Raw genomic sequence first — 27,173 nt, 5'->3', positions numbered from 1 at the left:
TCTGATCACAGAGCAGGAGGAGCACGACTGCAATACTGTGGCTGTGAATAAAAGAGACACAAGCTAGTGCACATGAAGTGAGGCTTGCCTTTGCTCGGTCCATGTCTAATATTTTGGTCTTATCTGTATCACTTTGATTACGACCGTGACGAAGACTCGATGAGAATGTGACTAAGTGTAACTGTCACATTTTGAAGGAAATATATATTTTGAAGCGTTTCGTCCCTTGGCCCTGAGAGATTGAAGCACATGCAAATAGACAAAATCTATGAAGCTAGTGAAGCAAACATCTTTACCAATATGACGATGGCTTGGGAGTGGAACAAAAATGATGCAAATGCAGAAAATAAAAGATAGAAATGCTGCAAGTTGCACAGAACTTACAAAATTAAGTTTGTAGGGGTCAAAAAAGTGATAAAGGTAGCAATCATAAATGTGGTTCATACAATTATTTACATTAATCTAATGCAAGAGATGGACATAGCCACCATGGCATCACGCATTGAGTTGTAGACGACTGTTTTCAAGGCTTGATGAATTTTGGCCATTGCTTTCTTGTTTTTTTTAAATCTGAACTTGTCAAATGTGCCCATACTCCAGCGGCTAAAAACTCCACCCTAAAAGTAATTCCACCACTTAATAAAATGCAGGGTTGTGAGATTTAAAAAAATCTAATTTATGACTTTAAAGAAACCTTTTAAGCTGCAAACATTGTTTTGATGAGTTGTGCTGGCATAGTAATTGTGCTAAATATACTAATTTAATATTGTATGCATTTTAAACTCAACTTATTAACAAATATTAATATATTAATTGATAAGACACAAAATTCAAGTTGTAGTGAATAATTAAACTGGCTTGATAGCATGGTTTTTCTGCATGTTGAGTTCAGGACTTCAAGACCTTTAAAGCATGTTTATGCTACCCATCACTAATTAACTGGTAATTTTTTACACTAACTTAGTTTGTTGGTTGAACATAATCTCCCATAATTTCATTAGAAGATGTCAGAACTCAAAAAGACTGATGTAAAGTGTTGCACTAATATTTTTAAGGTGAGTCTAAACATTTGTTGAGACTTGAAAAATGAAATGAAATGAAAAATCTCATAAGAAACTGTTCTCTCAAAGACTTCTATACAATTAGACATGTTGTTGCAACCAAACTAGTCGCCCCCTGAAGATCATTAGAAAAAGTGAAGGTTAAAAGTGTTTTATTTATTAAGGCACTTTTGTGTTGGCTTTACTTTTCAAACGTACATATACTGTAGTGTGCACTATATACGCTTGTTACAATACCTGAATCATGCAATCACATTAGCAAACCCAAAGAAACCTAAATAATAATCAGTCCTGGTCATGAACACAACATTGTCATCACAGCTGGTATGTTGGTTGGTAATTTAGATATGAATTTGTATTTCTGGACACCTGGCAAATGTACTTTGGTCCAGTAATTCCTTTCACTTAGCTCCGTTCTTAGTCAGTAGCTGTAAAGTCTGAAGGTTTTGGTGCAAAGCAGGCAGCAGACAGTAGATTTTCAGTTTTCATTTTGAAAAGACCCCATGAGAGCAGTGAGACTGAGCCAGACGTTTAAACAGTGACTCAAAACTCACTGAAAAGCTTCGTAAATCCAAAGGAAGCTGCAGATTCGGGTGAATTCCCTTTATATTATTATTTGATATATTTAAATGTGTTTTGTTGCGCTGTCACTTGCTTTATGTATTGGTCAATATGTTTTATCCATTTTTGCACCGTTTTGTATCTTTGCATACGTTTTCTTGGGCTCTCACACATAGTACAGTTTAAATTGTACTTCAAAGTCACTATTTTACAAAATTTAAAATGGTACATGCTTTTAGATACATTGTACTTTCCTTTTTCTAAAGTTTGCATAATCTTGTACAAACAAACCAGTAAGACGCAGCGTTTCAATCTGCTCATCGTTGCTGATTTCTGGAAACAGTTTACTGATGGCTGCCAAATGTTCCCAACATCATTTAACTAGCAGGTGACAGACTGCTCACACTGTTTTAGATCTATTAGTATTCTTCTGTTGCCTTGGAGGTATCAATCATGAGTTACAGCTGAGTATGCATGTTTACTATTCGAAGTCACGCCATCTGTCTTTCAGTTGTGAGTTCACGTGTATAATTACAATGGCGATAAATAAGACAGTGTTATTTCTAGCAGAAGCTGCCGGGCTTTTTTCCTGCTATATATATATGCTAAACTGACTATTTATAATAGTTGAAAAGCAAGCAAGAACCAAACATGTTCATTTAAAATTGAATCTGAAAAAAGGAGTTATCTATCAAAGTGATTTCTGATTTGGTTTTTGTTTTTTTTTTCCATTTTTAACACAAATCCAGAAGGGAAAAAAGAAAAAAAAACAAAGCTGGCTGTCTAAATGCAGAGAGGCAATTTTCCCTCGAGCACCTTCATCAAAATGTTATGGAGAGAAGAGTTCAACAGCTCGGGAGACCAAGCAGCATACAGCTCATGGTTGGCTGAGTGAGAAACAAAGCAGGCCTGCGGTTAGCAGGCTAGAAGGCAATACCTGCCTTCCAGTCGTCACAGAGAAAACAAAAGTCTTTCTGGCTCACTGCCGAGCGCAGAGAAGATTTGGGAGAGCTCGCCACTTCGAAGGTTTACCGTTTACTTAAGCTCAAAAGGACAGAAAATACTTCAGGCTAGACAATGGAACATATACAGCTTAATGTGTGAAATCAACAGGAGGACCTTCTAACAAACACCCTCTTGGTGCAATAACCCAGAGTTAATTTGGTAATAAGAAGGCAATACCCACAGTGTGTGGACACAACAATCTGAATAATACGAGATTTTCATCCCTCGTACAGTAAATAAGAATATGCTTATATTCCACAGCCGATCAGCCACAACATTAAAACCACTGACGGGTGAAATGAATCATCTCGTCGCAGTTGAACAACCTGCTGGAAAACCCTGGATACTGGCATTAATGTGGATGTCATTTTGACACAAACCACCCACCTAAAAACCGTTGCCAAGCACATCTCCAAATGACAACAGCACTTTCAGTGAGCAGTGGACTCCTATATGAGAAAAACACCCCCCCAACAGAAAACTGCTGAGGAATAGCTCAAGGAACACAACTAAGAGCTCAAACTAGGGAAATACCAATTATGGGCTTGGCAGATTATTGTGGCCAATATTTCACATTTTTCCTATTACCGGTATTTTTATTGGCTGATTATTGATAAATTAAATGTCCTACTTCGGGTCTGATGCAACTACCTCTGTCTGTTGCCACTCTGTGGTCTATAATGTCTCTTAAGCAGAAACTACAAAAACTGAAACTCAAGCTGTTGCCACAAACCAGGAAATTAGCTTCTCTCACAGTGGCTAAGGCTATGCTAACAGCTAGCGGTTAAGTTAGAAGGCAGCCACAGATTAACCTGAAACAGAGTCAATAATTAATAATGCTTTCAGGTTTGGACCTTAGTGAGCAATAAAAGTGACAGAACAGTGAAAGATATTGGAGAAAAACAGCAACGTAACTGCAGGAGACAAACAGATCAATCTCAGTCGATCCCAGACAAACAGAGGAGAGCGTCCTAATTTAATCACTCCTATCGCTATTTTACATATTCAGTTATAGTCAGCCTTATTAACGAAGAAGCCTAGTTATGAATGACAGGTTTCTGCTCTCACACAGGTGTTAAAACATTACATTTAATGTCTATTGGTTCCAGATATCGATTATCTGTACCAATAATCGGCATCAACCCTGAATAACCCATATCGGTTGATCCCTACCCCAAACCATTGATTAAGCCCACAGGAAAAAACAAAACAATCTGCTGCCAACTTTGCAACGAAAACCAACACAGTATTAGGCAGGTGGTTTTAATGTTGTGGCAGATCAGTGTATATAATGGCAGTCAAGAGTTCTCTGAGTTACATTTTAATTTATTCCTGACTCAGATGAATTAATTGACAAAACTTTCACAGACAAGCTGTAATATGGTATTTCCATAAAGGACTGGCATGATCAGGATTACAAGGTTTGCCAGTGTGTCCATCTAGGAAGGTGGACATTCACTGAGAGCTGTGACAAAGAGGATAACACAGCAGCAGTCAACCATGCCTCTGGCAAAGATTTAGCACCAAACATCACCACTGCCATGTTTGTTCCAATTACTAGGAAGCCCTGAGCCTCGAAGTTGTACTGACATTTGCCAGGGAGACACTGTGGAAACAGCCAGGCAGACCCATTGAGGCAATGTGGCAGCAGTAATTAATATGATGTGGTAGCTGGTCAGTGGGTAATGGGCCTTTTGTGTCAGGAATCTGTTCTCACACCGTTATGCTGAGATGTCAGGACCTGCTCTTATGAAGAGACACGTTCAAAGACATAAAGTTTCGCAGGACCGAAGGAAATAAAAGGCAGTCTGTGTAAGTGCACTCGAACAGCAGTGAAGCAAACAGCACTTAGAGGAAATGAAGGAGGAAAGACTGGCAACATCAAAATCAAGCAGATTGCATAGTGGACACTTATGATAATGACCAAACTCTGCATTGAATTGAGTCCGATCTCAGCCCTGTCTGCCAAAAATTACCTTCCTGCACAACCGAACCGCAGCTTGAATAATGTTCTGAGGGAAACAGATTTTCTGCTGAAGTAGGTTTGTGGTAACGTATTGCAAATACGTTTAAAATCAACATTTCTTTCGTATATATTTTGTTGCTTTACCGTCCTTTTGAGATGACCAATCATATATTAGATGAGGTGTGCTAGTCTTCCTGGTCACCCAGAAGGTGAAGGCTTCAAACATGTGGTGAAAAACTGATATTTTTAACCTGAAACGTTATATTTTCTACCTAAGTAATTTTGGTGCCTACACTTAACCAAACAACAACCGAAAACAAAGTCTAAGAATCAAAGTCCCACATTACTGGATGCCAAACCGATCTCCTGAGTGAAAGTCCTGTTGCTGACTTGTTCTACCATCCTCCTCAAACAAACTTTGTGGCTCCTTCAAAGTAAAAGCCTTTCCTTTTAGGTCACAGTCTTACCTTTTACAGAGGAAATAAATTTCTTTCCAAACATAAATGAGAATACAGTTTAGTTGTGTACATTATTTTTTGTGGAGAGTGGATGGCCTATCTATACTGTCATGTTGTATTGCAAATTTGTTTTAATATGATATCTAAGAGCAGATAAGTATCATGTTTGAAAACCACCGTTTTGCTGTTTAGCCGAAAAAATCGGTCACTATATTCTATCTACAAAATTCAAAATGTTTGGGTTGCACAGAAAAGACATATAAACTTAAATGTTAATCCTAAAAAACAGGCCGAAACTGTACATAATGATGATGATAATATATATGATCATATATAACAATGCAATAATCAAAATTCTGCATATTTACAAACAGTAATTAATTCTGACAAGATTCAACTGTAAAATTACACTACTGTTTTACCGTTTTTAAATTAGCAAATTTACAGATTGTCATTATATTTTTGAAAAAGTGTATATCTTAAGGGTTGAAAATTGGTTGATCATTTTGTTCAACTGTTTTTCTCGTTTTGTTAAATTTAAGATCTAGAAAATAAATATCTAGGAAAATATATTTTTTATTTCTGTATTTATACAATTACCTTTTTTTAAATCAACATGAAAGGTAAACATTTTGAGTGAACAAATTTGTGAAATATTGACTATAAATGTCCTGTGTTTTGTTTGTTTTTCATGCTAAATTAGCTCACAGTACCTAAAACATCATTATCAGCTTATAGCACAAAACACTGAATTAAAGTCAGGAAACCTTGAGTTTTTCACTATTTCACAATAAAAATCACAAAAAAAAAGAGAAAAAAAGTTCTTTCCTAACCTTGTAAGTCTTTTAGTAGCCTAAACTTACCAACACAATGATGTGTGACAACCTCCAGTGTTAAAATGCTGTGCTGAGTACATCAACACACCAACTTTAACTTCGGTGCAGCCAAAGAATGTCAAACGATGTCCCCTTTTTTATGATTGGTGGTTTTATGGTGTGTGCTGCTGGTCGTGCGTGTTCTTATAGTGTTGCTACTCTGTGCTGTTTTTTTTTTTTTCTGGTATTTATTGCGGAGATGCAATGCAGAGTCTAAAATAAATTTCCACACTGGGACAAATAAAATGCTGCATATCTTCATTCTGACCTTGAAATTTCCTGGAGTGGGAAGAATATAGCCAGGGAGGATAATGCAGGCAGCAATTATGCTCCCTCCTAAATGCATTCGGTAAAATGAATTAACAGAGTTTGAACACATTTTGTAACAGGCAGAGGTGGACTATCAGTGTGTGTGCATGTGAATCAAATATTACATTTTTGGAGTTATGCACTTGATTGTGCTTCTAATGCGTCTGCCTGCAGGTTTATGTACAAATTTGGTCTCTTTAACAATGACTCCACCGCTTAAGAGGGGCACTTTCTTCACTTATTGTTGTTTGTTTATTCACTCATGATTTCACAGCACACATTGCTCGGGGAAATGATGACAAACACTCTTTAAATGGCACAGAGCCCCAAGACACCTTCACAAGAGAAGCGCAGTGTGAGAGCTGGTAGAAGTGACAGTATGTTGCAGCTACAGGGGTCCGGTCAATACATGAATTTATTCATTCTCCAATTCTCTACGCCACTAGTACACTTTGTTAAATGTTAAAGTGTCTCTGTGATTATTGATTAAACCCTTGGAAGCTCAACTCTGTGTGTCAAAGTTACATATTTAGTTTTTTTTAGCCTTAAAATGGTTTAGATGTAACTCATCACAGTTGCCTCCTTTAGAATTTGCGGATCAATGAAGTCCCCGTCTTCTTTCTCCATCCGCCCCTTTGTCACTTGAGCTCAAGCACACCAGCTTATCTAGGACTGTACAAACACCATAAATCTACTCTACACTACACAATGCTAAGTGTGAATACTGCGGTAATTCATGCGTACATATTTGAAATGGAAATCAATCCTGAGGAAGAATAATGATGTGGAAGGCTCCACCCTGCAAGCTGACAGGATTGGTTCCTTAGGTTTGTGATGTAGAAAATCCAGGAAGTCAGTGTTACAGCCTCTGGTGGCCATATGTTTGGAACTGAACTTGTACAGCCTCTGGATGGCTTCTGGAGAATGGACTGATTACAGCTGGCCGACGACTGAGCTCCAGATCCCACCTGACACCTATCGGGAGTGATTAGCCTACAGCTCCAGCCCTGGTCCTCCACACCTCCCGACCCGTTGGATTGGTCCGCCACCACAATTCCTCCTCCCATTAGACCCCAGTAATCACCACACATCGGTATATCTCTGCAGCCAAACTCTCAGTCAGGGCAGCTGGGATTTGATGTGACCTGTTCACCCTGGTGCCTCTTTGTGTTTTTGTTTGTGTTCCGGTGTGGTCCGTAGGTTCCGTAGCCACTGAGGGGCGACTACAGACATTTAGAGTTTCTATTAGTGGCTGCTAATTCAGTGAAGAGCTGCTAGTCTTCGTGAAGACTGTGGCTGCTGTTAGCAGTCCGCTAACTTCGGTGAGAAGCTATTTGTAACTTGAGTTGTCGCATGTTGTGTCCTAAGAAATGTGTGTGTTTAGAGGCACCAGTTTTATTTAGTTAGTTACACGCACTCAACACATTTGTATTGTATTAGTTTCTGTTGTTTGTGATGGGTGTTGCTGTTGTGTTTAGGTTTTGGTTAAGGAGTTGAGTTGTTTTGTTTGTGTTTAGCTAGTATAAAACCTCCGTTAGACTTCGTTTGGTTTTATTTTGTTATTTGATTTAGCAGCATCCACCAGTCTTGTTTTCTTGTTTGATTATGTTGTATTTGCCACTGAGGAATAAATTTCTTTACCAAAACCAACTACATCTGATTATTTTTGTTACGCCCAGCTGACCCTAGACATTGAAACATAACAGTCAGAATAAATATTTTTGAGACTGTCATCAGTACTGCAAATCCAAGGTGAAAATGCTCAGTTATGGCATTGGCTGCTTATTTCACTAATGTTGTGTTTTCTACCATATAATAAACACCTCATAAACATGTTAGCATGGGAAAAATGAAACAACTTGATTTCCACTGGAAGATGTCACAAACAAATCAAAGTGCAGATTTCAATAAGCCACCTCCATTTCAAATGTGTGGAGATAAAACTAACTTTTAGAAAACACTGAATAAACGCCGAATGTTTACCTCTATTGTGCTTTATTTTTTCCGACTTGGTTGTTGTTATTGTCACTCTAACCTCCCAGCCTCACCTTGATAACCCTGTCAAAACTGTTTGCACACATCCAGAGCAAACTGTATATAAACAGCACTTTTTCCAGCATTTTACACATATATAGAAACAGGAGTGTCAGCATATGATGTGGCAACACAACACCAACCTCACATTCACCAACTTCCCCTATTCCAGTTTTAAAGAGCGCAGTGTATTGTACAGGTAATTTCCCTGTAAAACCAAGTGGCTCTGTGTGCATATGAGCAACTGCACCATGCACGCTGTTAATGCCAAATAGATATCAGAAGTCCTCAAACAGCAATGGAACTTTTATAACATCTCTTAAATATTTGATTTTTATGGATGGTAATAAGGACAAATGGAAAACGTGGCCATCTAGGAGGTACAATGGCCTCATAAAAGCAGATGGTCACCAAAAGAGGGACATTTTAAAGATGTTAATGCCCCATAAGGGCAATAATGTTCGGGATTAAACAGATGTTGTAAGAGAAGGGCGCACAATAAAAGACTCATCAGACTTTTTATGATATCAGTGATCAACATGCTCGCATCCAAAATAATCTGCTGCTGCATTTCTTTACAACGAACGAACACTGTATCATTTTTTAAGCACAGAACACAAATGAATATTCTGCGGAACTTAATGAAATGATTTCTTGATCTCATTCCACTGCAGATTATCAAAATCATGACTCTGATGAAAAGATTTTTTTGTTCCTTTCTGGCACAAAACGTAAGAAGCTTAGTCGTCTTCGCCATTTCCACCCAGCAACCCAGCTTGGTCAGACTTTAGCACTTGCTTCATGTAGATGTCGAGTAAAAGCATCAAGAAAATGATTACGAATTTATGAAGAGTTCTGTAAACATGCATAAACAAATCAACAAGCCTGGAGCAACACCCTTATTCCCAGGCTATCAAACAGGCGAGGCGGCGAGGATGTCAGCTTTGAACTAAACACTTGAACAATGATTGGCTTTCCTCTCACTTTGGCACTGTTTCATAACAAGGTATCTAACCAGCTGAGGAGTGGAGCACAAAAATATTGTAATAAGATGTGAAGAAGCTGCGGCATTCGTGTGCTGGGATATTTAAGCAAGATATTAACGTGTAATATTTCAAAGCTCAGGAACTCTCACTTTCAAAGTGCGAGGAGAAGGAAGTGCATCATTTCTGCAGCAATTTAAAATACATCAAGGTGAGCTTTGAAAAATCTGAACATTTTCAATCTCATACTGGCAGAGTATAAAATGTACACTAAAAAAAACATGTGATGGCTTATTGTTGCTTATTATTTTTAACTGGTTAGTTCAGCCCTTACCTACAGGGATATTTGTAGCTGTGTGTTAAGTGAAGTTGTGTGTTTATAGAGCTGATTTACTCTCTATTATAAGTAAAAGGTATGCAGTCAGCTAAAGCACAGAAATATTAGCAACAAAATGTACATGAAGACTCTGTCTGATGAAAATAGACAATCAACATCATAGACGAGTATGTTTGACTTAAATCTACAGTGTACTAATGATGATCTCAAAAACTAAGATTCAAACAGTCCAATCATATCAGCTTGCAGAGTGGGGTTTTCTGTATGGGTCAATATATAATTGCAGGACTTTTTGTAACATAGTTGACAGGTATCATAGTTGACATTTTTGCTGTTTTCAGGCCTAAAATGAACATAGCCGCCTATAACCAAACACCACATGGCATTATTACAAATAGATTCTTCTAAAATATTAGATACAATTGAGTAAAATTGAAATTGAAAGTTATTTATAAAGATATTGTAGTAAACCTGTTGATATGCCATAAATCCACATTTGACTCACACACTACTTTATATTAAATAACTCAGAAAGCCTTGGAGTCTTGCCAGTCTTTTCTTCAGGAGGAAATGACATCACATGGAGCAGGTCATGTGATCTGGAATTAACACACTTCCTTGAGAGGTGTTTTTGTAATGGGTAACTTAGTGGAAAGTGATTTCTTGGACACTTTCTCTTTTTCTCAGATATGTTACTTTCCATATAAAATTTGATATATTGCCAAAAAAGAAATATCTATCATGAGTATCTCAACTTAATATAAAGAACACAATCAAAACAATTTTTGAATAAGCTCATTTTATTATTGTTTAGCTAATTAGAAGGTGATTGTTTGGACGGTTATTTAGTTGACATTTTAGTGATATCCAGTCATTTTGTATTAATAAATGACTGTTTCCATAATAAATAATTCTGGAATTTGTAAAGACATGATCACAATGAACATGAAAACATTAGTGTTTTTTTACTTTTAGTAAAAATGTATGCAAGATATATCCCATGGACTTCAAAAGTCCCTCAATTATCTATTGACCTGTATCATTAACCTTCAGTTTTTAAAACTTTTTTATGTTTCAAACATGTATGTCGACGATGATTCATGAAGTCATACATTCTAAAGGAGGCAACAGTCTAAGCCATGTTAATAAAGCAGAAAGAATTATTTTCAGAGAACAACTTGCAAATATGGAATTCTGATACACAGAGGTGAATAATTGGGGGCTTGATAAATGCTATCACCTAACGTATCCATAGTAAAGTTGCTATGCAGAATCACTCCTTCAAGTGCTGTTTTTTATAGATACTGGATTATTAATTTGGATACACTAATATGTAATATGTATTTTAATGTTAACTGACGCTGAGTATTCTATAGCAGTGCATCATACTTAGCATGCTAATCATGGTTTTGTATGTAAAATCTCAATCTGCAGAGAACTTAAATGTAGTACAGTAAAACTATTACTTTCTATAGAAAGGGGTACACAATTATTCTAAAGTGCAGTACTTTTTTTCCATCACTGGTTAAGACTACAGCTATAGAGCTGACACACACACACAGGCAGTGTGGTTAACCAGGGCTTTTCTATCATCTACTCAAAAATGCAATCACACATCAGAGCTACAGCAGCTAGACAGGTACTACATGTCTGGTCAACTTGAGCTGCTCGTGTTTTCTTCTGCAAGTTGCTGCTGTTGTAAGAGTTCTGTTGGTTGACAATAGTAAGCAAGCTGAAGTTGAGGGAAGCCTCAGTAGTCTTCTTTCTTTCAGGAACACACATCTAGGAAAGCCAACTACGCTGGAAACCTTCTGCTCAATGCAAGTGAAAAAAATAAACCAAACAGAGACTGCATGGTGCACCTTGTCAGTAGTTAGAGAAGGCAAAGCTTCTCATCATTGCTGTGAATTACAAAGAGTATGAAAGTATGTAAACATGACAACATTCAGGAATGAAATGTGTGTGATCATGTTTGATCCATCCACGTAGTGTCGCTGCTGTGATGCAAATAGTCAAAAATCTAAATCTATGCCTTAGAAATCTATGGTGAAGTCAGAGCCACACAACTCCCTCAAACCAAGAAATGATTAGAACACCCGCCTGCAGACAAGCAAAAAACAAAACGTATAATGATAAAAGGAGGAAATATGAAATGAAGACACCTTTGGAGAGATGACAAAAGAAGAGATGAGCCTTGATTAGCCCTTCAGAGAGCTGCTGCTCACAATAATTGCAAAAATATTAAACTGCGACTTCTTAATGGAGCTGTAATGAATATTTTTCAGTGTGTCAAATGACAGTGTGAAAACAATGTGAGAATATGACCAGTGTTGCTTGTAGAAATAAATATACTGAAAATTATCAATCAGATCTGCAGCGTTCCTCATCTTTACAGACATTTATAATGAGTCAGACAATACTACCATACAGACACCCAGTTTAAAACTCCAGATTGCACTGTGTGCCTTGGCTTTTGTTCTCACATCTCTGATTATTTTACCACAGCTGGCAGGAACAAGTGGCCACATCTGCTTTCTCTCCAGCTACAGACACTTGGATCCACCACACTGTCACTACACCTCTGAGAAAACACTGTGGAACCGCAGCAGTAAACAGCACTTTGGCAAAAGGGACCAAAATACCAACAATCTAATTACCCCTGCGAAGCCGTTTGTGGATATTTGCTCTCAGGCCCATTCTTCTTTTCACTCAATGTAACGGGGGCCGAATGGAAAAAAAAAACTGCCGCTACAGGCTAAAAAGCCCATAAACCTCCAACGGGCCTCCAAAGCTCTGCAGTGAATGACAGCCGCAAAATGCCAGTCGGAATAATTTGAGTTATATTCAGGGCTTCTTCAGATTAAGAAGTCTGTGTGTCACCAGATTTAAAAGACTGACAGTCATCCTTAGAAGGCAAAGAAGTGCAGCTGCAGAGAAGCAGACTCACTGGAATGAGTGGGTGGAAATGTTTTCATACAGCACATCAGAAATATTAGTTCTGTATGAACTTTGCATTGTTTATTAATATACATAATGCAAAATGGATAATACAAATCATGCTATTTTTCCACCCTTAGTAATATAAAGAGGGTGGACGATGTAATTGGATTCCTGTGCAATCCAGTACAATTAAACAGCAGCTGAATTCCTCTAAAAACAGCTCCAGCAGAAAGCATTATTAACATGTAATTACAAGTTATCACTGACTGACATCAACTCACGGTCCAATAAGATTGGGATCCCCGTCACAATTTATTTGAAAAATTTTTGGAAAAAATCTCCACTTCTACGCAAAATCCTCACATGAGCACCAAAACAACTATAGAATAAACCCACAGCACAGAGCAACCATCAAACCACCGCTCACTCATGCTGCACTGGAATTAAAACGAGTATCCAACAATTTAAAGAAACCATTCAAGGAGCCCAGGAGTCTGGCGATGCTGACACAAACTCAAAGTAAAGGAGGGAAAACTGTCCAAGCATCATGCAATCTAAATGTACACAAAAGCAGCCTCACTAACAAAATTAAAAAACATTAAATTGAAACTTGCTGTTACAGTTTGTGTTTCCAGCCAATGCAGCTATTGTGGCTCTACGGTTCATGCTAAATTTTTTCCTTTCTGCCACCGTAGCAGACATGTGGGGAAATGAGATTTTGCAAGTAGCAAGTTTACATGAGAGGATGAATATGCAGAGTGATCAGCCAGCTAGTATCCCCATGACAGAGATACACAATGCAGTTAACAAAATAGCCAGGCAGCTATTTTCTGTGTTTACTTTCAGCCTGATTTTTAACATTTAAAAAGGTTAATGTGGGAAAAAAAGGAAGAAAGAAAAAGCAGCAGGGAGCTCCAACTTTTTACACTGATTTATGCTGTTTTGTGACCTCCTTTACTTCCTGGAGCTCTACAGTGAAGCAACAATAGCAACATTCATTGGAAACAAACCTGGTGGAAATAAATCGGAGTAGTCTTTTAAATGTCTGTTTTATCTTTTAATCAAGAAACAGACACTAAGAAAAAATCAGTTTGCTCAATGCATTAGCTAGCAAACTTGCAGAGTAGTTTAAAAAAAACTCAGGAAATGCCAATAAATAGTCTTAAAAGTAATAAAATAAATACTTCCCTTGGACATCAGTGGCATACATATTAACATTTGATCCTCTTTGAAATAGAGCCTAAAGATAAAGATGATATATTTGGACACAGCCATCAATCAACAATCATTTACTGAACAAAAATATTAATAGCGCATGTACGCAATCAGCCTCAGCCTCAGAATAGCATCCTGTTGCAGAAGTAACTTGTTACAGTCACTCATCTATGCAAAATTCCTTCAAAATGACCTTACAACATTTCAAAGGTATTCAAATACGGGTTTTGTCTAGGCTTTTCCATAACTTTTCATTTCTTCTATTTGAGCCATTCTTTGTTAGATCGTTATCCTGCTGAAAGGTCTCCTTCCAGTTCAACTTTCAGAAATATGGCCTCAGCACTCTTTGATATGATTCAGAATTCACAGTAGAATCAATGACCGCAAGCTGCCCAGTCCTAGAGGCAGCAAAAACACCCTGAACCACAACATTTTCACCACCACATATACAGTTCGTATGAGGTTCTTCACCTGAAAAAGCACCTTTGGTTTTCACCCAATATAATGTGACTGTAGTCAAACTACTCCATCTTTGATTCCAAAAGGCACGGAAAATTTGGGTTTTGTTCCAATGTTCTTTTGGGTCATCATAGGCTTTCATGGAGGTCGAATTTGTTTATTTTTGAGATTTTTGGAGGCTTTTTTTTTGCATCATATGATCTGCTCTTGGGCTGAATTTGTTGAGGTGGCCGGCAAACTGATAGGCAAAGGTGCCACACACCTCAGTAGTGCAGAGATCACCAGAACTGTAACCCTAAATGTCAAATTTTTCCCATGTGACTGGTCTGTTTTTACATTGAAATAAAGAAAATGATCACTGTAATGCCCATTTTATGTGTTATTTGTTAGCATATCTCACTTTTATTAATGGTCACTGTTTCAAAGAGGTTCAAATGCTTGTTTATCCAACTATGGATATAAAAGCAACTATTTCCATGTACTGTACGCATTTTTTCAGATGACTATGAGTCAAGCTGTTGAGTTATGTGACACAGCTTTAAGTTTAAATCCATTATATCCACATCAGTCAGTTTTACTGCCATATTCCAGACATTGCCCTGTAATAAAGGCCATATAGACCGTGTTTGAATAGAGATTGCTTTTTTAGATTCATACTGATAGGTCCATATCCATCCATCATGACGCTCATGGTTGCAAAAAGTAGCCGTAGTAAGGTGTGGTTTACCCTGTCGTTTATTTACCACAACAGCCCTGATTTATAACCTTCATGAAACAGGATTTATTGCACCAGACTGCATTAGTTTTAGCTCCATGTAGCAAATAAATGGGAAACTGATGGATTTGGTGTTTATCTGGCTACACTGCAAACAAAGTGAAGAGCGGAGCTGAGTGTGACAGAGATAACATATAGTAGCATTGTTTAACATTTTCCTTACACGTCATATCACAAATCATCTTCGGGACAGTAAGAGAGACAGTCAATTTTATAGTTGACTGATCACACGGAGTTTCTCTCTCCATCGTCTAATGGGCTTATCTGTGCTTATGTTTTCACAGTATCTCCTCTCTGTGCGGCCAGTCGCAGGAGAGTAACACAACTGACGGCGCCCTGTACCTCTAGTGCGGCTCCTAAGACGACTGCTGCACTCCCCCAAGGTCCATCACAATTACGCTTATCTCTCAATCTCTCTCCCTTTGATGCTAAATCAGTCGATATGCTCCCACCCGAGGTAAGGCTCACAGTTTAACTTCCTTTTATAATTAGGAAAATGTTCAACAATCCGGCTTTTGGATGCGGCGCTCACAGCTGCAGTGCATCCGTTGTTCTAAAATAATGCTTTAAATAACGCATTTGTTCATTTTAAGTGGGATAAGAAGTGATGTGCACGAACAGTAATCAAACAGTTGTGTGCTAAAAAAAAAAAAGTAAAAGAAAAAAAAGACTAGATGCATGGGGCTTTTGTAGCTATTTAGAATTAGCATATTCAACAAAACATTCAACAAACAGCCCAGCTGCTTTGGATGATGCTCTTGCAAGATTAAAGTTACATGTTTATTCGTTTGAAGAGCATAAATTAGGCTGATCCTTATTAGCACACCCTATGACATGCTTTCTTGTTCGCTATAGATTTTAGCGGCGAAAGTGGCTAATTTGTGTCAGCCTTGTACAAATAGTCCTTTTGCAAATACTCTGCAAAGATCTTCATAATTTATCCGAGAAAGATTAAACATATTTCTCCACCACAACTTCTTTTCAGTTGCATTAGAAGAAGAAGAAGCACTTAACACCTCCTGTTTATGAGCTTTAAACCACCTACACATTCATAAATACCACTTAATGCCCTCGGCGTGGATTACACGCCAGCGGTTTGACGGGTTAATTCATATGGTGAAATTTAAATAACAAGCTCTTCAGGGTCGGCTGTGAAGTTTTGTGATTATCATCTGTCGTGTCGCTGCGCTTCGACAACGTGCTCTCACCGCTGGGCACAGCCATTATGATTCAGTCCTTTCTCAAACAGACTAATTTAACGCTGCCACAAGGTTCTTTTATGACAGCAAAGTGTCAGTACAATTTAAATGTCAAAACAATGCCTTCGCTGCTGTTTCGCATTGAAGGGCAACAGTATTTGCTTCAGAATGACAATTAATTCCCATTCTTACGAGGCTGACCCGAAACATAAATTTAATTGTAACAGTGTTTTTACGTTCAGATAAAGTAATCCGCTTCAGTTAATAGGAGGCCCGGCGGATACTTCTGCATAGCTACATGTCAGCTGTTGATGTCAGCCTCTCTCATCTATTTGTCTATTTTTTAGCAGCTTCCTAAATTTCTTTGCAGAACTTTCTGGCAAAGTTTGGAATTTATGAGAGAGGGATGAATTTGTTGTTAAAAAGCCCAAATTCTTTGTCTCAGAAGGTTTCATAACCTGCCAACATACAATTTAGATCAGAAAATCAGTCAACTAATAGATAAAAAATGAAACCATGAGTGGTGAAAATGGGATCATTCAACAGGAAATAAACGAAGACCTTAAACTTGACAAATGAAAGACCAAAGCTTGGACTGCAACTAACTTGTATTTTTACTATCAATTAAATATATTCGGTCCACTATCAAATATGACCAAAATAAACAAAAAAAAACAAAACCTTCACATCTGAGAAGCTGAAATCAGTGTCCTGCTTATCAAGAAACTGTAGAGTTGGTATCTACTTTTAAATATCTAGGAGTTTTTCATCGACAACCACTTGTCTTTTAAGGAGCACATTCAGTATATGGTAAAAAACTGGAACTCTTAGTAGGATTTTATTACAGAAACAAGTCTTGCTTTTATTTTGTGTGAAACAGAAATTGGTGGAAGCAACCTTTTTGCCCGTTATTGACTATGAAGATGTGTTGTATATGAAGGCTTCTGCTACTTGTCTGAGCATGTTGGGTAATGTGTACCATGGGGCGCTGAGATTCATCATTAGATGTGTTCCCCTTACTCACCATTGTGTACTCTAGCCTAAAGTTCACTGGACATCTTTAAGTGCCGACGTCTCAGTTATTGGTGTTTATTTACAGAACAATTCTGGGTATTGTTCCTTCCTGTTTGTCTTGTTTTTTAACTAGGAAACATGGAAGTTGCAATCTCTGATCTATGGACGTGCTGCAGTTTGTCGTCCCCAAAGTACGATGTGAACTGGGCGAGAAAGCATTTAGGTTTTTGCACCTAATGCTTGGAATAAATTACAATCTCAACTTCAAGCCCTTGTTACACTGAATGAGTTTAAAGTTCTGGTGAAATCATTACAGTCTACCGTGTCTGGTGCAAGTGTTACATGTGAGCAAGTTTTAATCTTGTTAACTTTATCTGTTGTTTGTTTTTATGTGACTATGCTGCTGCCCTCTTGGCCAGGTCTCCCTTGTAAAGGAGATCTCTGATCTCAATGGGACTAACTTGTTTAATTAAATGCTAAATAAATAAAATCATCTAATCAATTAACCAACTACACAAACTTTTATCAAAAATGCCACCGATATCTAAGAGAATAAGCAATCCAAAGTTTTACAGATGTGGTGTCACTGCTTTCTAAATCATTCTATGGAGCATCTTGTGCATCTTCAACCTCTCACTCAACACGCTGAAAAAGCCGTTACAGGGAAGAAAAAAAAAACGGCAGCAAACAATTCCCACAGCTTCAGTTCAGGTGTTTTGTGTTGTAATGAGAATTCATCTTATTTTATAACAGACCAAAAAAAAAAAAAAAACGCTCCCCTGTGCAATTCTGTAAAACGTCAGAGTGACGAATGGAGCATACGGCGTATTTGGGTTTGTTCATTTTTTGACTGGAGCAGGTTTCCAGGCTATGCAGCGAGCACCAGCGCTAATCTTCACAACCTCTTCACACTTCTTCAGCTTGTGTCAACAGCACTGTGAGTCAGTTAGCCATTCATATGCTGCTACAGATGGTCCCATCCCTCTTCTTCAGCTCAGCCGCTGACATGATTCATGGGCCTCTGTGTCTTGATTTAGGGTCTCTTTCATATTTCCATTCACCCACAGCAGAGAAGCATTTCTCTAAGATACCCCTGAGGCAATGACCCCGCTCTGCCTGGCCTGTCTGCCTGAGGGGGGGGGGGGGCTCTGCTGGGCAAAACTGGACTGGACACAATGTACACACACACACACACACACACACACACACATATAATATGCACATATAAGGTGAAGCGCTTGTATCAAAGACAAACAAGTCAAAGTCTTTGTCTTTCTCATGAAATGTGCAGTAAAGTCAACAGCGAAATTACAAGTCAGGATTAAGTGGGCACCCAAAATTGTGCTAATAAGCATTCATTTGATGCCAAGGTCTTCGCCAGCTCATTAACAAGAGGGAAAATAGACCACTCCACCCTTCACTTCCTGCTGCAGCTTTTACCCCGTTGTTATTTCCACTCCAAAATCCAAATGAATACGGGTGTCGCTAAAAAATTAAAGCAGCAGTCACAGGTGATTGTTTACCCACTCAATCTGTTTGTTGAGTTTGTATAATAACAACCTTGCATGTTTCCCTTCTATCTGGAGTCAAACTTTTCCTCCAATTTAGCCCCTGTGGGCTTCAGATTGCCTTGTCAGAGTGGACTTTAACGAAAGACTGTGCACACCACTTCCTTATCGCTGCCAGTAAATTACCTCAGGATCAGATACAGGCTGCCAACTCGCAGAAACTCCACTCGCCAGACACACAGAGAGAGAAACAGAGAAGGAGATAGAAAAGAGAGAGAGAGAGGAGAAGAAGGGGGGAAAATGTCAAGACATGACAAGAGCAGTAGAGTAGCCCCATGGAGACTGATTTCAGATGCTCTCAAAGGCCATCTGATGTTATCTAAAGATCATCTGCAGTCAGCAACACTCGCTTTTTTTACACTTTGCTCAACAGCTGGAGTCAAGCGGCTGTCAATCAAAACTTTCATAACCTGCAGCCACAACACAGCGGCTTTTCTCTTCCCGGCACAATCAATCTGAAAGATATTTCTCACTCGGACAAAATGAAACGAGGGGGAGAATAAAGAATAAACACCACCTGAGGGAGTTTGTGAAATATATCATTTGTCATTTCTGTTTCATGGATTATTCAACAAAGAGATAAAGTGCAATGATGTTTACTGTAGAGCAAGTCTGAAATGACGTAATCTATTGTATATCCTCATTTAAACCACAAAATGATCACCGACAGCCCCAAACTACTGTGCATCACTAATTTCTTCTTTAACTACCTTAAAATTAATTCTTTAATCTCTGGAAGCACATTTCAATAAAACTTATATTAGCAATCATATTAAGTGGGGTTTCTTTCACTAGAAATTGATCTACTGATTATTTTCTTGTAAGATAATGACAGTCCAACTTTCCAAAACTCATATATCTGCTTTGATACCAAACCAAAGAAACTTAACAGATATTCACACCTCCAGGAAGCTGGAATCAGTCATTTTTTGTCACTTTTGATTAAAATTGTTCTAAAACGATGATTAACAAACTGCTTCTGCTCTAATATGATGTTTAATTACACAATAAATGACCAAAATAAGCACATCTACAGCATCTAACAGAAAAAATGACCACAAAAACTAACTAAAAAGATATATTTTCAAAGCAGAGATGTGAAACCAAACCTGGTTAATCAATTGTATTTAGAGTTTTGTTGGTGACCTGCTCCAGAAGAACATAACATTGGCAATAATTCAAATTTTTCAAAGCATTGTAGATCAAAATTGTGAATACTGATGTTTGATACTTGAAACTACACTTCACATTAACTCTGAAATGACTCACTGAGTAATTAAACTAAGAGCTGTTCTTCATTAAATCATTAATTTAATAATTTTTTCAAACAAAAATAACAAATGTTATCAGCTGCCAGCTTCCAAAATGTACTTTTATTATTATTATTGTTATTTAAATAAGTGTTACTATATATAATTATGTATTTTGACTGTGCACTAATATTTTGGATAAAACAAAGAGCTTGAATTCATCATTTCTGGATCCCGTAGTTGTAACTTTTTAACACTAATTTTACATTTTCTGCAGGTAATGATTAACCCAAACACCAGAAATAATCATTAGTTGCAGCCTCATTTTTACACCCAGCTTTGCTCTGGTCAAAACATCGGACTTGAAACAGACTCATATATCTTTAAATATCTCACAACATCAATTATTGAAATGTTAGGACTGCTGTTACTGCAACAACCTAATTCCCCGGCGAGGATGAATGAATCAGAATACAGAAATGCTAGAAAACATGTACCCACTTCGTGTATCTGAAGATTAATTTGTGGCGGTTCATTAGCTTGTGGTTTTTCTTTACTCTACATTTTAAAAATCTCTTTCAAAAGGATGCTTTTCTGCATCCCTAACTTTTGGCCTGATGCTTTAATCAAACTGAGAAAAAAACACAATATAAAAATGTGTAAATATAACCAGCAAGGGTTGATCATGTATAAATCAACATCTGCTTGCGACTCAGAAGGTATGATGTGGTTGTTTTTCCAAAGGGTGACCACTGTCATCAGCCCTGATTGTTCAGGTGATATATAAATAAATAAAGTGGCCTCAGAGACTCGTCACTTTAGTGGCTTTGGGGAGTGAAGGTATGATTAAACGCGCGGCGAGTCATCTGGATGCAGGCGGCGGTCTTTCACACGCGTCGAGGGACACTCGCTTCTGCGGCGGAGACGTGCCTCGACTCCTCTCTGCAGCATTGTGGGGAGCAGCTCCAGCGTGGTGGAACCGAGCAGATGGTGAACGTATGCGGCGCTCATGCATGTCATCATCACCTTCATTAGCTGAAGGTGACATATGACATCATCTGGCCCACGTGCATTATGGGGGCCAGAAAGAGTTGTTTGCTGCTTTTTCTTCTTTTTTTTTTTATTGCAGCGTGGTTCAAGGTTGTTGATGGGAGGTATTGTGTGTAAACAAAACACCCTCACTCCTTCACTCCTCTCCCCCTCACGCATACACCTTCTGCCGGCTACTCCACCTCCAGCCTCCCCCATTTCTCACCTCCTCCTCCCCCTCCTCCTCCCAGTATTAAGGTAAATAAGGGCTTCCAGCAGAGAGCCAATGAGCACGGGCCACTGAGCAGAGATGCATGTTTGTGTTGCCTTCCTCCCAGGACCTTGCTCGTTTATCTTGGCTGTCAGGTAAAGGGCAGACTCGGAGAAGGTGAAACTTTTTTTTCTTTTTTTAATAAGGACGGGCCTGGTTTCCATAGAAACTGCAGGACAACATTACAGGGGACAATGATAAGAGAGCAAAGTCTGGTCTCAGGGCATCCCGCAGTGTGCCACATTGTTGTCGGAGACATTTGTGTTTACGTCAGAGAAATGAAAGAGCTATTTAGATTAATTTTCAGGGCGCCTCCAGACTCAGACCTTTTACTGTGGGAGGTAAGATTAATGGGAGCATATTCACACCTAGGCTTTCAGCTTAGGTCAGGAGCTAAAAGGGAGGTTTCCACTTATAAAGAGGTGCTGAGTCTTCTGTGTGTACAAACTCCCTGATAAAGGCTGAAAAGACCTCCAGTGACTGCCATGCTTTTCTCTCTGATAAGGGAACGATACCACCAAATGTCCGGTTTGAAGAATGTATGAAAGATAAGGGCTAGATTTACTGACTACAACTTTTTTTGGCGAAGTAATAAATAATAAAACACTGAACAGCGTAAAGAGTGCCTTCTAAAACTGTCAATATTCCAAATGAGAGCTACCTACACAGTCAGAATATTCTGCAGGCTAAAAGTGCATAAAGAAGAAACAAATTGCACAGGTAATGAAAACTTAATGACTACTACATTTTTCACTTTGTGGAAGTAAATGGGAAGCATGTTTAGTTAACAAATGAGAGCAAAATCAAAGGAACAGAAGGTACCACATGCACTGTCAGAAGCCTGCAGCCGCAAGATAAACCAAGACAATGATACAAAGATATGAGAGCCTTTGTTAGCAGCCGCAATCCTGCAAGAGGGAAATTAAGTCTCCTCTGGAGCAGAACTCAACATGGACATGGTCCACATATAGTCGTATGAAATTAGGCACCCTTGATAAGGCGGCACACAAGTCTAATTCATGTGCAGACATGCTTACAGCAAGTGCAGGGAAGTGCTGAACTCAACACTACGCTTGGAGCTTTTATTCTGTATTCATCCCAACATTACAACTGTCCCAGTCACAGAGAAAAATACGCACTAACGTAACTCTCCGTACACTAAACAAAACAAAAGGCGAAATATCAGGAGCTTTATTGTACATGTCTGTTACAACCCCGACTCGGGGGGGGAAGGGAAGCAACATAAACAGTTGTTGGTGGTAAAAATCTAATTATTTATTACAGAAAAGGTTGAACAGAAATCTGCACGTTACTATACAAACTGAGGCAAAACTAAGGAAGAGGGCTGGTGGGTGCTGCTCAAATCAAAGAAAATAGCAAAACACAAAAAGAGTTCTCATAAGGAGAACTTAACACTACCATCGAGGTGGACAAAAGAAAAACGGAACAAAAAAAACTCACTAAATGGGAACTGACAAAACAAAACTTACACAGGAGTCAGCACCCCTAATCCTGGTGAAACCTGGACAATAAGGAACTACCTGGAATGAAATGAGGCTGTATCAGTTTTTGATTCTAACCCTCACCCAATTCCTATCATACAGACAATCTTGCCTCAACCACACAAGAACACCGAATGACACGCTGGAAGTCAGCTGCCCCGTTCACTCTTTTAAAAGAGTTGGCAGTTTTCGGTTGGTCAGCCTGGTGAGCGCCGCACCAATCACTGGACTCCTGGTTGCAGCCACGCCTCTGCTGTCACGGTCCAACCAGGGAGTGGGGATCACACAGCCCTATTTGCATAACCACAACGTTTGGTTAAAACACACACCCGGGGTAGGAGGCGCTGGCCGTAACAATGTCCATTACTGAAATTGCTCTATTAGTCTTTTGTTTACTGGTCTATAGTGCAAAACTTCTCCTGCTAAGAACTGTGAGAAACAGCTTTTGTTATCAAAACAATATTACTGTGTCCTTGCCATTAAATCCCAAGGTAGGAATTTTTTTTTTTTTTAGTCCGCATATCCAATTCTTTAATGGTCTTTTATGACGAAACAAAGAGATTCCGTTTGCAAGGAGCGTTTTCTCACCAAAGGCGTGATACCTCTGCTCCAGCTTTATGAGCATTAACTTCACATTTTTTCCAACTCTTTGTTTCCCATTTTTCAGTGGCCTCTGATTTATATCGGAGCTAAAGAGGAAGAGTGCTCCACGGGGACCGAGAGCGTGTGTGGACAGAGGGAGCCCGATATCACACTCGAGGGTGAGGGTGTGTGCTCTGACAGCTCATCAGTGGACAATAAGGCCTTGGCTGTTAATGTCCTGCTACCTGGCACACTGCAGGGTCACAATCTGCTCCAGATGCTGGAGGCAGGCATCCAACTCGCAGTGGTGGAGGGGGGAATCAGTGCTCGAGAAGCAAAAGGGAGTGGACTCACTGAAAAATGAATGGGACTAGACAGACACACACAAATAGACACACTCGTATACACGCACCACCTGCCACCAGCCAACTCTGAATTTACTGCCTCCTCTGCACAGTGGTCTCAGTGGCAGTTACTGTAGCAACATCGAGGATAACATCTGAGCACAAATAAATGAAATCTCTACTTTTTTTTTTTTTAACCATAAAGCTAGATTGAAAATGTATCTGTTCAGAGAAATCATGCATAATTCGGGAATCGGGGGGCTAAAGCAGACAGAAACGTGTGTGCCCACGCACGCACTCAAGCGCGGGTAGAAGAGGGACTTATGAACTCAATTTAGTCAGCCAGACAGGGTTCTTGATTCTGTCACTTGGGATAATCGTCAGGATGTGGTACTCTGACCGAGCCCCCACGTCTAAACCAGGCAGGATATAAGGTCATGTTGGAGTGGAACTCTAGCCATGCAGCACCCAGACCTCAAGTGCTCCAGTGGTTTTGTGGTTATCTGCAGCAGCCAGCTGTCGCAATACAGAGGAGCTTTTCAAGAACGTCCCCTCTCCTCTTCCTCTGCCTCTCATCTTTCTCCCTTCGCTCTCAATAAAAAAAAAAAACAACTGTCCCATCAGCCCACCCATCTCTGCCCTCTCTTTTGTCTCGTTTTCAGGATGAGTACTTTACTGCTGCTAGTTTTTAGTATTTAGACTGAGGCAAAACTATTTTTCTTGGTATTATCAGCTCAGGTTCTGGGACAGGACACTATATTAGCCAGTTGGTTCGCAGGCAGGAGAAGAGAAATATTTCTGCTGTTGTAAAAACAACTTTACAAACTGTTGGTAGCCTTTGAGGTACTGAGGATTACCACATTTATCTGGAGTTGAGGCTGAACTGAAACAACTCCTCTTGCATGAGAGTGACTAAGAGGATGGCTATGCATAATATATTTGACAGTACATGTTTAAAAGGTTATCTCTTTCTGTTCAAAATTAGGTCAGTTCATCACCGCAAACGAACGGAGAAGGAGGAGGCGCTGAGACTTGATGTTCTGCAGCATGTCTGTATATCATTTAAATTTTGTGTTCTGTCTGTCACTGTCGGGGACAACATGGATAAGAACCACCACTCGGCTGCATACATCATCAAAACTGATGCAGAGGAGCAGTGGAGTGATGAGCAATCTGGCATGTTTTCCAGGTTGTGTGTGTGCACAGCCCAAAGTGCACAGCTCCACCTACTGGTCACAGAGAGCTACAGCAGAAAGCACCAAAAGCAGGCCTGCAGCCCCCAAGCGTTTGGATTTACGACTGTAATGACCACAGTCATTTTACTGAATGTGACGCTACAGCTTTGCCAGCAGGTTTATTAATGGATGAAGAGCGGGCATCGTATTCGCACTAAACAAAGACAACCAGCTGTGATGCTGTTTATTTGAGGCTGTGCAGCTGGAGAGCTCTTTAATTCATGTGCGAGTTGGACATCAGGTAATTATTCTTAACTCTTGGGTTTTGTTGAAATGCTCCATAGACCTGCTGCTGTTTATGCAAAATGGATAATATTAAATTTTGAATTTAATTTTTGTTCTCTTGTGACCTTTATTAACCCCAATATGTAGAAACAGGCTGAAGCTGTAACCCCTGCACATTTGATGATGGTGACCAATAATCATAAAGCATTCTTATCGCACTTAAAATGAAAATATTTTGCAGGTTAAATGGGCTATGCATCAAAAATTCTAATGTTGATTAGAGTTTAGAAAGGTTTTAACTTTGTTAGACCTCCAATAAACAAACAAAATTCCAACAACAGAAACTCAAATAAACTTATTTGGGACTTCGGAGGGGAGCACTGTGTGAATAAAATGAGAAAATCTATTGTATTTAAAAGTCTAGTTGCATCTGAGGCCTCAAACAAGAAGTTATTTAATGTTTTATGAAGTCAAAATTAGCTGCGCATAGGGGTTTCAAACCTCAGGTGTCAGATTCCAGCAAGAGTCGCAAGTTAGATTTCAGTGGTCATGAGATCAAAAGCAACATGAATGTGTTTCTAGTTAGATTTTCCTTCAACCTGAGAATAATTTTTTAAAAACTACCTTCAAATTATCTGTATGATTCAGTACAGGAAGAGCAATTACTAAAATTAAACACGTGTAACCTGTGATGAGGGGCCACAAACGATCATTGCTTGGTTCAGAGGCCACAACCTGCAAAGGTTAGAAAATAGTCCCATATTTTACTATTCAATACATGCTGTCCCCTGATGGGAAAACCATGTGGGTTTTGCAGTGAGGCTCAAATAAGGAAGTACGTTGTTGAGCAGGCTGGGATAACCTAAGCTCTTGAAGCTTCCTTCAGTGGATTCCTATTAGCAGAGCTTAAATGCTGTCATTTCAGTTAAGCCAGGGCAAATCACCTGCAGCTTCACGTCTGGTGGGGGGATGGAAAAGAAAATGAGCCAGATGATGAAATGTAGGCAAATGACGAAACAGCCGTACGACGTAGGCGAGTTAAATAGGAGCAAACGGAGACGTTTACAGAATCAATCCGTTCCTCTGCTAACTGACCACACACACTGCGAGGAGGCCTGCTCGACAACTCCGAGGTTCTTATTACCATGTGATTAACCTCTTCAGGATTAACCGGGCAGCAAAGACACGGGAGAGGTCGAGGGTCAGCGTTCAGACAGCCACTCCAGCATTAAGGGTGGCCTAATAAACGGAAAGGCCACGCTGAAATCTGCCCGCCTGCCTTCCAGCATCTTTTTGATACATGCAGTGTCATTCCCCCCACAGTTCTCATCACTCCGTGTTAAACTCCAACAGCATGCAAGGTCAGCTGCCTTATTATTGTAAAAATAAAAAAAATGGTTGTACTCAATTAGAAAAAGGCACTTTGAAAATATAAACACAGCACCAAGCACCTGGTGTGTGTTGGCAGCCGTGAGACAGACTGCAGGTGGGAAGAAATTAAAGTGAGCCTACACCAGAGGAGGCAATCATGAATAAAATATCAGACTCTTGTACTTGTTGAGGCTATAGCTTTTTAGCACTTCTATAACTCCTGGTTGTTTTCACCCACTGGTGGCAAGAAAGTACAGTATAGTATAGTAAGATAGATTTTACCGCTGATTTGCTAGATTGCGGGAGCTCACACGCAAGCTTTAAAATCTCATCAGTTAGCAAGTAAATGTGTGGCAACTAAACAAAGTTCCTGTAATTTCTTACCATGACTGATGTCATTTTGTCTTTGTCAGTTACTCCAAGTGGAAGAACAAGAAAAATTGTCACAGCAGGAGGCCGGTTTCATTCTTTTCCCAAGAATTAACTCACTACCGCAACTACCTTTGTGTTTTTGTGTGTCTGAGTGTGTGTTTTGTGCGTGTGTGTGTGTACTTTGAAAGAGCAGGCAGCTCCTGGCAACCTGCCATTGACTTCTGTGTGTGTGG

The 27,173-nt window shown here is 39.2% G+C and overlaps 1 protein-coding gene across 1 annotated transcript in view; it reads right to left on the bottom strand.

The window, feature by feature from the left end:
* gpc5a (glypican 5a) overlaps positions 1–27,173 on the bottom strand; it is a 142,347-nt gene that overhangs the window by 81,621 nt on the left and 33,553 nt on the right. The gene's annotated exons all lie outside the window — the stretch shown is intronic.

The sequence above is a fragment of the Amphiprion ocellaris genome, chromosome 1 (genome assembly GCF_022539595.1).
Source record: "Amphiprion ocellaris isolate individual 3 ecotype Okinawa chromosome 1, ASM2253959v1, whole genome shotgun sequence".
Taxonomy (NCBI): Eukaryota; Metazoa; Chordata; class Actinopteri; family Pomacentridae; genus Amphiprion; species Amphiprion ocellaris.
This window is presented reverse-complemented; position numbering and strand designations above follow the sequence as displayed.